General features: G+C 40.8%; 1 protein-coding gene across 1 annotated transcript in view; it reads left to right on the plus strand.

The window, feature by feature from the left end:
• MEGF6 (multiple EGF like domains 6) overlaps nucleotides 1-13821 on the plus strand; it is a 2184612-nt gene that overhangs the window by 632738 nt on the left and 1538053 nt on the right. The window lies entirely within an intron of this gene.

Below are 13821 nucleotides of genomic sequence, written 5' to 3' on the forward strand. Positions count from 1 at the left end.
AGTACAGTACATAAATGCAACACTGTAGATGCAGTTTTAAGTAACTTTGAAATCTGGGTTGTCATACTTCACAGCCCACTATGCTTGCACACAAATGGCTCTGAATTTCTCACAGTGTTTTAGCCACTTGGTTTAAAAAAAGCAAACAATCAGTGAAATAAAGACCTGATCCCACAGTTCCTTTATGTTTCAAGTAGGTGTACTCTGCCATTGTACTTTCACTTATTGTTACAAACTGCCAAACAACAGGAAAACTTCATTTGCCCCTTTGATATCCTTGAGGCTGGTATTTAGAATACTGCCTCTTCCTGCAGCATTATTTGAATAGTAACTGTTAGCATTTAATAGTTGTAGCACGTATTGAAGATAGCTAATGTGGGTACCATAAGGTAACGTTCATAATGTATGCACTGTCTTGTGTCCCCTTCTTCCCAATCCCTGGTCAGAGGAAAGTGTCTTATATTCTCACACCAGGTGCTTGGATTCATGTTCCATTCCTTACAGTGCAGTACAGTGTGAGTAGGGTGCTGCATTCTTCAGCAGCTTCCTTCCAAGGTCTCATCTACCAGGGTGCCATCAGAGTTAGTGGCAATGTTACACAGATGGTAAAAAATCCCATAGTAGTTGTCTAAAAAGAGCAAGAAAGCTTCCATGAGATCCCAGATAGATTTCCTTTAGCTTGTTTAAGTACAATGTATTATAGGTTCATAGGTTCATACTAGGCTATCTGCCCTAGGGCATTTATAAGCCTAGCCAGAGTGTTCATAGGTTCATAGGTTCATACTAGGCTATCTGCCCTAGGGCATTTATAAGCCTAGCCAGAGTGTGTATGGCTTTCGCCACCCATATTAAATTAATTTTGCTATGCCCTTTTTCAAGGTTAGTATACTGTGCCTCTGTCTAACAGTGACACAGAAGTGATACCCGGGGTAAACCTACGATCTCCCATCCACTCATCAAGATTCCTCTTGAAGAGAGTCAATGAGGGACTCTGCCTAACCTGGACTGGGATTTTATTCCAGAGTGAAGGGAGCCTCTGGGTTATGAATCTGTGCCTCCAGCATTTCCTATTTATTTCAGTGCTGAGGTTCAAGTCTCTCGAGCGCGTAGCTCGATGGGATTTGGATTTTCTGAGGTGCAGCATGTCCATTAATTCCGGGTTGGACATGGCTTTATACGTCAGGCACAGATCGCCTCTGAGCAGGCGGTATGCCACTGAGTAGAGCTGGAGTTTCTTTAACCGGGCAGCATATGGCATCTGTTTGAGCCCTTTGATCCTCTTGGTGAGGTACTTTTGGGGTCTTTCCAGTTGCTGCAGGTGTCTGGTAAGGTACATCCCAAAAGGGCATTGTACTCAATTATGGGCCTGATGAGGGATGAGTAAAGAGGCACGATGACCTCCCTGATCTAGATGTGAATCCCTTCATGATTAGGTGGGCTATATAAAATGTTTTTCCAACCACTTTGGCCACGTGGTTGTCAAATGAGAGATTGCTATCAACTTGGGTCCCCAGGTCCCTAATTACTTCTTCTGTACTTAATGGATTGCCACCTATGTGGTAATTTGTGGGCACTTTGTTTTTGCCAAAGGGGATGACTATACACTTTTTGGCATTTAGCTTGAGGCCATGGCTCTGGCATCAGTTGTCTGTTTCTATGAGGCCCTTTTGGAGGATGCTTGTGTCAGCTGGAGAGTCGATTATGGCGCCCAGTTTGCAGTCATCTGCGAACTTGGTCAGCCACAGTCCTTCCGTGTTGGCCTGTACCTCCGAGAAATATATACCAAGCAAGAGAGGTCCCGGGACTGAGCCTTGTGGGACGCCACTTGTAACTGGTTTGGAGTCTGACATGGCTCCAGCAATTCTAGCCATGTGGGTTCTGTCCTTGAGCCAATTTGCAACCCATCTAGTGACATATTGGTTTATATTTAAGCTGGTGAGCTTATCTATAATGCCCGAGTGGGGTATTGTATCGAAGGCTTTTGCGAAGTCCAGGTAGGCTGTGTGGACCACCTTCCCCTCGTCAATGGCCTTGGTGACTGTTTCAAAGAAATCAGTCAGGTTTAAGAGGCAGGATCTGCCCTTAACAAAGCCGAACTGGGTAGGATCCAGTGTCTGTAGGTCCCCAATATCTTTATTTATGAGGTCCATGATGATCCTTTCCATAGCTTTGCAGACCAAGCTAGTCAGGCTTATGGGGTGATAGTTTCCAGGATCCGTTGAGGCACCACCTTTGTGGAGAGGGACCACTGTTGCTGTACGCCACTCTTTGGGTACATGTCCTGTAGTAAGGCTGAGATTGAACTGTAGTATTATGTTTAGGTTTAGCTCTTCTTGGAGTTCATGTAGGATGCAGCCTGGGACACCGTCTGGTCCCATTGATGCTGTGTTTTTTGCTTTGGAGAGGGCAGCTCTTACCTGAGCATCAGAGATGTCAGGGGGGCAGCACTCTGCTGGGATGGATATTTGCCCTTTTGGTGGGGAGGGGGGGGGGAGAAGTTTGCGCTGAACCTGTCAGCTAGGATGTTGGCAATGTCTGTGGGTTCTGTGTATTTTTTGTCATTTTGGACTAATTCTGAGCATATCTGGGAAATCCCACCCAGGTTCCTAACATAACTAAAGAAAGCCTTGTGATTATCCTTGGTGTCCTGTGCAGTTTTTCTCTCGAAGCTGGCCTTAGACGATTTTATGAGTGCCCGTAGTTTTTTGCTAATACTGATCAGAGATGCCTTCCCTTTTTGGGATTTTGCTCTATCATATAGTAGCTTCCTCCTTCTATTGTATAGTTTGTTTATGGCTGGGGTCCACCAGACAGGATGTCTGCCTTTGCAGGATTGAGTCTTGGTTTTATTTGGGATTGCATGATCCATGCATTCCTGAAGGTGTTCATAGAATGCGTTTATAAAGGATTCTGCGGTCTGGGCTGTATTTTTCACAGGCCTGGGGGCTTTGAAGGATTCCACCTCGGTTTTGAGGAGTGTGAAATTTGCTTTAGAGAAGTTTTTCACTGTGGTTTTCAGGGCAGGGGGTGGAGTCGGGATGTGAATATCCAGTGAGATTAGTTTATGGTCTGATCTTACCAGTGAGGGATACACTTCTGGTCTGGAGCATAGAGTCCCCATGTTGGTGATGATCAGGTCCAGTATGTTTTCCCCTCTTGTGGGAGTGGTAACAAGTTGTTCCATAGCATTTGAGTTTATAAATTCTAGGAACCTTTGGGCTAGGGTGTTGGAGCTAGAGTAATGCTCCCAGTCTATGTTTGGGTAGTTGAAGTCGCCCAATATAATGGTGTTTGGAGAGACCTTCATATTTTCCAGTATTCTCAGGAAGGCCGAGTGGGGTTCCTGGGTTTGGGAGAGTGGTCTGTAGCAGGCTATAAACTGGAAGGCAGTTTTACCCACTGTTAGTTGCACATGGATAGTCTCTGATGCTTCGTGCTGTACCACCAACCTGGAAGTGTGGGTATCTTTGACGAATATTGATACTCCCCCTCCTTTTGTGGTTCGGTCCAAGTTTTGGGGCCGAAAAGCATGGTATGAGGTATAACCTGGTAGTGCTGGGGTGCTCTCGGGAGCCTTGAACCAGGTGTCTGTTACTGCACAGATATCGATGTTCTCCATGCTAAGGAGAGTTTCGAGTGCATGCATCTTGAGGTTTAGACTTCTGGCGTTGAGTAGCATTACTCTTAGTTTCTTATCCCTTGTAATACCTATGGAGGTGGGTTTGTCTTTTGAGCCTTGCCTAAAAATGGCACTATGGGGGTAGCAAGAGCCTTTGCCAATATCTGAAAGTCCAGGGGTGACAGGTGCAAGCCGTCCCTAGCGAAGCATCATGGCTTGTCGAGCATGTCATCCCAGGCTGACAGGCATTCGATCCCCTTTGAATGACACCAATACTTATGCCAATTGTTGAAATTGATCATCTTGTCTTCATATTGTGGCATCATTCTTGGTGAGGGTAAGATGCTACTCAAGGTCAGGGTCATACCAGCCTGGGCTACATGCTCAGAGAGCTCCTCTATGTCTCTTTTCATGTAGTCCAGGGAGGTACGTCTCAGGTCATTCACACCAGAATGGACAATGACTGAGTCATATTTGTACTTGCCTTGGAGTGACCTGAGTGCTTGTGTTATGTGGCGGATCCTAGCGCCTGACAGGCAGCTCACCGTGACCTTCTACTTGTTCAGCCTGGTGAACGGGACGTCAGTGTGCCTGATGATAGAGTCACCTATTACAAGTGTATCAGGTGTGTTGTTTAGCCTTAAGGGCTGTGACTGTTCGGCACACTGGCTTTGTGAGCTATGTGTTGCATGTGTTTTGTTTTGGGGTAGTGGTTGCTTGGGTGTCTGCTATGGAGGTCTCTGATGCTTAGGCAGATATTTATTTAGAGCCGCCGAGTATGTTTTTGTGTGTTTATGTGTTTGGTTTGCTGTCGTGGTAGGTCTATGTGAGACTGGAATTGTAGTGAGTGTGGTTTCCTTCTCCTCCTGACTGGTTTCGCCAGTACTGAGTTGAGAGAGCTTAGCCTCCAGTATGGCTATATGGTTTCTTCTCTCACATGTGTTGGAATTTGTTGGGAGGAGGAGAGGGTTGTCTGTGTACATGAGGCAGTTGTAACATTGCCTCAAGATTCCCAGATTCACCAGCTGGGCCAGAGAGGAGATTGACAACTGACCTTTGGACATGCTAGAATAGTATTGGGAATTCCTTTATAATTGAAAAAAAAGGGCCAAGGAACAAGGTACTCAAGGGGAGTTTGTGAGGGTGTAGTGCTTTTAATTTTTTAGTGCTGACTTATATAATTGTTTTAGTGAGCAAGTGCCAGGTAACTTAAATGCAATGTGTTACAGGTAACTTAAATGCAAAAACGACAAACAATAACTTTCTTTCAAGTGAAACAAGGAAATAAGTACAGTAAGCAAAGCAGATATCAATAGGGTTCCACAGAACTGCTGAAAAGCCGCGTTTTAGGTGGAATTAGCGTTTCAGAGAAATAACAAGCAAACAAACAACAAGCATACAAACAAAGCTAGATTCAGCAGGCCTGGATCTAGTCTATGCTACAACAAATAAGGTGTACCAATTTCAGTAAGAAACAGTTCAAATATGCATGCACTATAAGCCTTTAACCAGAGCTCAGAAGGGAATTTCCCTGGTTTACTTTCCACACTTCTGTGACTATCCTTATATACCGACCTCGTGATATTAAACTGTTTATTCAGCCTGCCCATTGCTAGTAGTGGGACTTGTCCATTGAAACTTTCTCTGTGCTGTGATCAGTTTTATTTTTTAAAAGTTACAACCATGACTTCAACTGTCAGGTGTTAGAGGAACTTGCTGTAGGAAAAAGATGAAGCAGCCGTTACCTTGCTGTTTTATGTCTGTATGAGGGGAGTGTTAATTGACCATGACACTGCCATTCCCTAGTGAAGCCTGAGGGAATGGCTGTGTAGCATGTATGCATTTAGGGCTTCCCAAGCACACTGTGCATGTGGCTGAATTTTAAGGAGTGATACCACTACACTTTGCCTCAGCATGCCTTTAGTGACAAGTATTTTTAATATTGAGGACATTTGGGGTTTGACAGGACAGTAAGAAGAAAGGTGAAAGTTAACCGATAGTGAGCAGAATCAGGAGTGAAAAAAAAGAAATGACTGTGTTCATAGATTTTATTTCTATGTTTTAACCCCAGTGATATTGCCACCACTTCCCCCATCTGGATTAGGAGGCAGAGGGCAGTACTGCATTGTAGTATATGACTGATTATTTGTTGCTTGTTTGGCAGCTAGAGAGGAGTGTTGACCCAGAGGTACATTTTCACAGTTTTCACTGAGGTGGTACAAAAGGCTCACATGGTAGATTTGTGGAATAATGCATCTGATGTTACATTAGCTATAGCTATCAATATTAAGCATTGTGTGATAAAGCGACATGGCCTCCATCCTTATCTGTATGCCACTTATTAAAAAATTAAAACAAAGATATTGCCCATCAACAAAAATAATATTTATCGGGGAGAAGCCCTTTTCATTAATTAGCTCTGATGTAGAAAGCCTACTGGCAATATGGAGCAAACTACCAAATGACATAAGAAGCCAACAGACATTATCAGAATTCAAAACTTCATGAAAGAAACATCTTCAGGAGGACGACATCTGGACCTGTTTTCATGACACTGGGTAACATCAAGTCTTACACCCCTTAGCTTCATCTGTAATGCATAATACTATGTATAACCGTAGAAATTGCCTAGCATGTAAATGTTGTAAATAATGAAAATGCTGTAGTGTTCTGTAGTTGTCTGTGCTAAAATATTGTAACCTAAACTGTTATAATCAGAATTTATTAACCATTGTATTTTTCCTGCTCTCTGAGCCTGGGTCATGACAGAAAAGGGTCAGTAGACCAGTTCACAATCCAATTAGCAAATGACAAAATAAAAATAAATAAATAAATAAAAGATGATGCACTGGATAATATGGGCATCTGTAACTACTGCAGATTGCTAAATTGTATTAATGGGTACTTACTGTAATCATTCTTCAAGTCCAAACAGTTCAAAAAATAATATGTCTGACAAATGCATTAAAGAAGAATTCTATTTTTCTAATGAGCTTCAAGCAGTCCTTATTTTTGCCTTCTTTTGTGAAGAGCATATATGTTTGCATTTATTCTCTATTGTTATGATTGTTGCCTATTTTCCATGTACGGTTTCAACAACAAAAAAAAATCATTAGTACCCATTTTCTGTGTATAGTTACTAGTATGTTTTACCATGGCCAACAAAACCAAACGCACAAGTAAATAAAGTTTATGTTCTTCAACATGTGCTCATTTACTTCCCTTATCTCACAAAATGTAGTTGTTCTTACTGTTAAATTTTCTGATAATAGATTACTTCCTTCCTTCCTTTATTTCATTTGTTAACTAAGAATGTCCTGTTGGGAAAATACCATCCTTGGGTGGAGAAAGCTTCACCAGTACTTTAACAATGAGAGACATTTTTCTTTGTTACAAACATTTCATATTTACTTAGATAAGAGCTTGGTAGAATATAACATAGGCGGTACAGTTCAGAAATACTGGACAAAGCGCCATATACAGCAGTAATCAATGTAACCTAGGCAAGGACATGCAAAGATAACAGCTCAACAAGTAAGTCATACGTACGCTTGAAGTTCAGTAGTGGAGCAATTTAAATCAAATTTTATAAATGCATACATATACCTACATATACACATTCAGGTTGTTATTTAACATGAGACAGGAACATGCAGTTTCTAATTCAGTGTATGCTAGCCTGTCAGAAGTTTTGCAGTAACAATAGTACTGTGTTAGTAAACAGTGCAGAGTGGAGAGTGGAGTGGGGGTGGGATATATGGATGGAGTTTTCTTGTCACGTGATAGTTCTGTTTATTCAGCCTGACAGGTTTATATAATTCTTTGTCAGAGGAAATTAATTAAGATGTCTTGTGGATGCCTTCCTTCATATAACAGATGTATGGTACCTTGCCATATTTAATATTTAATACTAATATTTAAATTCCTGAAGCTCACAATTAGACTACATGGCAACAAGGGATGGGGACATTCATCCAAACCCTGGCCTAACCTCGCTAGTCGATCCTAGCCCCAATTCTACTATTCCCACTAACTTACAAACTTTAAATAGACCTTCAAACTCACTCCTGGTCAGTCACCTAAATATTAGAAGCTTAAATAATAAGGTCACCACCTGCATGCACTGTTAGGTACACATTCCCCAGATATACTTTGTCTTACTGAAACCTGGCTAAAACCATCAACGGCAGATAATTAGGTTTTACCCCCATGTTATAACATACTAAGGTTAGACCGTACCACTAGGAAGGGAGGAGGGTAGCTGTACTGTACAAAACCACGCTAGATGTGACCTGTCTGATTCCACACAACCACCACGTGTTGATAATGCAGAAAATCTCATTACCAAGCTTCAAATTAATAAAAGCAAAAGTATTAACATAGCTTCTGTCTATATTCCCCCAGGTAATAACGCAAACACGTTAGAAGATATCCTCTCTTGGCTGTCTGGTAACTACCCTCAAGAAACCATTGTTCTAGGAGACTTCAACATCGACTGGAATATTTGTTCCTCAGAATCTTTGACCATCCATGTAAATCTATACGGATTTACTCAGATCATATCCTCCCCTACTAGGATCAGTAAACCTGACAACAAAGATAGTATCCTAGATTGGATACTCATTAACAGCCATCCCTACATGTATAGATCTGGTACCCGACCTGAAGACATAAGTGATCATTTTCTTACCTATATAATCAGGCATAAGACTGACATCCCCCACCAATCTACTTACAAAACAATTAGAAACACTAAAAACTTTAACCTCACTAATTTCCAAAATGAACTCAAAGCATGTAATTGGGCAGTCCTAAAACATCTACCACTTGAAGAAGCTGTATTATATTTCAACACCAGATTCCTAGCCATCCTTGATTCCCATGCACCTGCACGTTCTATAAGAACTAAAGCAAAAGTTGCCCCATGGCTTTCAAAAGAAACCAGACAAATGATCTTACTTAGAAACGAAGCTTGGACCACTTGGCGTACCACAAAATCCCCCTTAGATCAACTTAGATTTAGACAACTAAGGAACAACACTAAAAAATCTACCACTATAGATAAAAAAAAACTTTTACTGCCATTTACATCAGAAGCATAAAAACAATTCGCAAAAGTTTTGGGTAGGCATAAATAAACGTATTCACCCAGGGCAATGCACAGCTCCTACCCCCCATGGCTACCATCCAGAAACCTTCAGAGGACATTGCCAATTCCTTTAATAGTTTTTTTCACAGAAACTATCCAATTATTAGCTAACCAACTATCTCCCAGTTGCCCAAGTCCTAGCACCGCCGCACCTAGTTCTCAACTCCCCTTTAACTTTCAGCCAGTTTCCACATCACTTATCTGTGCCCTAATCAAGAAACTAAAACCTACCACCCTTGCTGCAGATCTTCTCCCAGCTGAGTATCTACAAAAAGCTGTGGATGCCATAGCATACCTGATCTCTATCCTGATCAGTATAACTATATCAGAAGCCACTATCCTCTCCATCTGGAAGACATCCCATGTTATTCAACTCCACAAAGGGGGCAGTTCCACTGAACTGTCAAATTACAGACCTATAGCTATTTTGTCACCCCTGGCTAAAGTTATGGAGAAGTGCATCCATAAACAACTCCTGAGCCATCTCATTCAGCTCAGTCTCCTGGCTAATTCACAGCATGGTTTCAGACTGTTTCACAGTACAACCACAGTCCTCCTTGCCTTCTCAAATGTTATTAATCAAAACTGAAACAAGAATAAGCTTTCTTCTGCCCTCTTTCTTGACCTCTCCAAAGCCTTCGACATGGTCAACCACCAACTACTCATACACACACAATTTTTTTTTAAATAAAACTATTCCCCTAGATGTCCAGGCTAACAGTGGTTCAAATCTTATCTGAGTGGTAGACAACAGGCTGTACTATGGCAGAACAAACTATCTTCTCTTCTACCTATCACCCTTGGGGTCCCTCAGGGTTCTATATTAGGACCCCTATTATTTTCCATCTTTATTAATGACCTGTACACAGTCATCCCAACAGCCGCCTGCATTCAATATACAGATGACTCCACTTTGATTTGACTCTAACAATGGCACTGTCATTGTAACAGATCCTTGTACCAAACTCTTAGGTGTAACAGTTGATAACAACCTCAAGTTTGATATGCATATTAATCAAACTAGTAAAAAAGTTAATAAAAAACTTGGCTCACTATAGAAGATAAAACCTTTCCTCACTCCAGTAGCTAGGACGGTAATTGCCCATACAGATCTACTTTCCACCCTCCTTTATGCATCCCCTCTCTTCACGAACTTGAGTAAGTCTGACCTTAATAAACTCTCTAGCTGCTTTAATCATATTGCTAGATTTGCCACTGGAGCAGCATACAGAACATACCACTGTCTGAACCTAAAGAATCTAGGGTGGCTAGAATTGCCTATCCAACTTCAGTACAATCAGCTAATAGTAGCACATAAAATTCTCTGCCAACCTGAAAACACACCTGTACTTACAAAAATTATCACCCCTTACAGCAACCTCAAGACACTTCACTCATCCAACAAATTACTCGTCCAAACCCTCAAAAGCAAGAACTCATCTGGAGGCTCTCTATATGCCAATTCTGTTGGTAAAATATGGAACTCATTTCCTGCTGAGGTTACTTCAGAACCCGTTCTAACGCAATTAAAAAAAAAAAATCAAAAACAGTACTTTAAAAGGCAGTGGCTATGCCCTTGCTCTAATCCTGACTAACTCTGGCAATATAAACATGTGCCAACGAGGTCTTTTGGCCACCCGTACATTGCTTCCTAATTGTTACTCTATAACAAATCAGATTTATGTATGACAGAATTAATGACTTTTATCCTATCTATGTATTGTATCTGTAACAGTGCTTTAACTTGATTAATGTAACAGTTTTTCTCTATGTATGTATGGAGCTTTTCTCCCCGGGCCTCTGCTGAAAATGGACAAGTATCCAGTCGGACTATCCCAGTCAACAAATGTAAAATAAAATAAAATAAATAACTGCTTTGGAACTTTACACACATGCAATAATTAAATCATTGTTCATGGATTAATTCAGGATAACAGATAAAAAAAAAAAAATCCAGATTGAAATGCAAAAAGTTTCTAAAGAGTGCCCCAGGGCTTTATTCTGGTTGGTCTGCTGTTTAGATAAAGTACAATACTGTTTCCTCTCTATTTAGGTAAGTGCCATGTCAGGCATTTTGATGATTATAAAATTGCTGTGTATAGTCCATTTCATGGCCAAGTGGATGTATCAGAAAAACGTCTTACATTGATATCTGAGTAAACCTTGTGAAACAAAATGTAATGCAAAATTATGCTGGTAAAAAAATCCCCAGAATTAGTGTTCACTTGATTCATCTATTATCTTTAGTATTAATATTGGGTATAAAGGGATAAATGATGACCCTCTGAGGACCAGAATATCTTTAAACCATAAAGAGAAATGCTTGAAAGGAAATTTCTGCAAACATGCAACGCTAATAAATGTTTTTTTTTCTAAAAAGCTTGAATCTCCACTATTTTTAACTGTAAAATTGGGATTCACTTGGTTGGACTTTTGCCAACCATGCGACCCCTTGTGTGAAGAAAAATCTTTATCACCCATAATTTATTAATCAAAAACATGCTATGAGATTACTGCATATATGTTGAAATACGTTTGTTTTAAATGTAATCTGCTAGTTAACTTTCATGTTTGCTTTTCTTTGATTAGATCAGTAAGTCAGTGTGGTACACCATTTATGTGTCACTCAGACTATAATATAGTAGGTAAAACACAAAGTTGCAAACAGATGAATTGCTGACATTTAGGATAAACATTATAAGAGATTGTTATCCTCAACTTCTTATGCTGTTGTTACACACACACACACACACACACACACACACACACACACACACACACACACACACACACACACACATTCTCTGTCTCACACACACACACGCACGCACGCACACACACACACACACACACACACACACACACACACACACACACACACACACACACACACACGTACTTTTTTAAGCTTCTATGCTTTCTAGGGATTTTTGCTGCTGTTGTTATTTGGAAAACTAATACAGTGGGAACTAGTTGCTGTGATTTCTTTTACTAGAGAGTGGTTTCTCCTGCAAGCTAAGGAGTGTTTTGCTTTTGTTGTCTTTGTTGTTTTCATGTTTGCTATGCCTTTTTTTTGCACAGTGCATCTATTTTATACTGTAACGCCTTCTGTGTGTTGTCTGCATGTCCTCCTCATGGTCGAGTGACATTTAAAGACAGGTGCATGCGTGAATGGGTGTGCCTTCTTTGAAGGTTGGGCATCAAGCTGGCAACTCGGCACCATAAAAATCCCCTGCCAATCATTAGCGGATGGAGTTCCGCTGTGGCGACTCCTAACCGGAAAAAGCCGAAAGACATTACTATCTATTTTATACTGTTGAATTCAATGAACATGTATTTGGCAAAAAGAATTCCAAACCTTTGGGATAACATTCTGTATATTTTATGTGTTAATTATCTGTAATGCCAACTCTGTTGGTATAGAGTGATAAAGCCCTGACAATGAATCAGGTGGGCCAAATTTGATTAGCAATTCTAGAGCCTGTGAGAGCAGGCATATGGAACACAGAGCTGTAGTAAACTTGCCGGAAGCCACTTTCAGTCTCTAGGGAACTTTCATTTTGCTCTACTGTTGTGTGACAGTAGAGTTGGTTTATGTAAGTATGTTGTTGAGGTTTGGCAAAAATTTTACTTCATAGCACATAAGATACAGGGTTTGATTCTCACCTTTGCGAGATTGTCTGGACTTAAAATGGCCCTCAAGGACAGCTAGCTTAGTACTTGCGTATGAATCTTTGAGGAGTATATGTGTGTCCACCCATATGGAGAGTACAGGGGGAGCTTGCGCTCTGCAAATATATAGTTTGAGATTTGCTGAGAGTAACTTTCAGCAAGTTAGTTTCATGGGTTTGGCACTCAAGAAAAGTTCCTTCGGCAGAGTAACATAATTACGTTTTTATCTTATGTCAAAAGCAGAGGTCAGTGGAGCTGCTTTCTCTTTGTTTGATGTTCACAAATTTATAAAAGTAAAACCTTGTTAAAAATGAACATATAGTGTAGTCCTCAAGCAATTTGCATGTATTTATTTCTTATTTCTAGGTTGTGCAATTTTGTAGTAAGAGTATATTAATGGGGGTGGGGCACAGTTCCCTCTTCCCCCACACTACATAGGAAATGTAGGGGGAATTGCCTTCTACAAAATTCATTTTCCTTCTAATATCTTTCAGTTATTTTTTTTGTCAAATTACATTTTAAGCATAGGCCTCTTTTCAAAGGCACTGTCTGGTTAAGTCACTTAATTAGAGTCAACAGATTAGGCAAATAAAGATTGAGGAAATCAAACGGGTGGACTCCAGGACAATGTTTTCAATTATTTGCACTATGTGATAGTGTTTGCGGTTTTATAAGTGGTTACTCACTCTCACTCAGAGCTCCTCACTCCATTTCCTTATGTCAATACAAGATCTAAGACTTTGGGGTATAGGTCATGGCTGAAAAGAGTGAACTAATCATCCCACCTACATGGTTAACAATTTGTAGTAAATAATTCAGTCAGTAATTGGATACTAGTAGTATCTACCTGAAGTGTGCCCCCTGTCTAGTATTATGAATCTGTTTTTAATTTAATGTAATTTATTTATTTATTTATTTTTTTGCTGTCCTAAAGCCGCGGTGGTGCAGTGGTAGCGTTGTCGCCTCACAGCAAGAAGTTCTCCCGTTCGATTCTCGGCTGCAGCGCCTTCTGTGTGGAGTTTGCATGTCCCCCCCACGGTCAAGTGGCATTCAAAAGACAAGCGTAGGGCATGCCTTCGTTGATGGTTGGGCGTCGAGCTGGCACCTCGGCACCGTAAAAATCGACTGCCAATCATTAGCGGACCGGAGTTCCGCTGTACCGACTCCTAACCGGGAAAAGCCGAAAGAAGAACATTTTTTTTGCTGTCCTAAGTATATTTTGTTTTGTATCCTTGACTAACTCCCTTCACCTCACTTCAACCCTGAAAAAATGTAGCCAGTGTACTGTCCTTGAGCAGCTTGGTTTGTTGTGTCCTGTGTATTTTTCATCTTGACAGCAATCATATCTGGTTCTTCCTGCATGCCTTTTTGTACCTTTTTC

The sequence above is a fragment of the Protopterus annectens genome, chromosome 2.part1 (genome assembly GCF_019279795.1).
Source record: "Protopterus annectens isolate FY-2018-M chromosome 2.part1, PAN1.0, whole genome shotgun sequence".
In the NCBI taxonomy this organism is placed as follows: Eukaryota; Metazoa; Chordata; order Ceratodontiformes; family Protopteridae; genus Protopterus; species Protopterus annectens.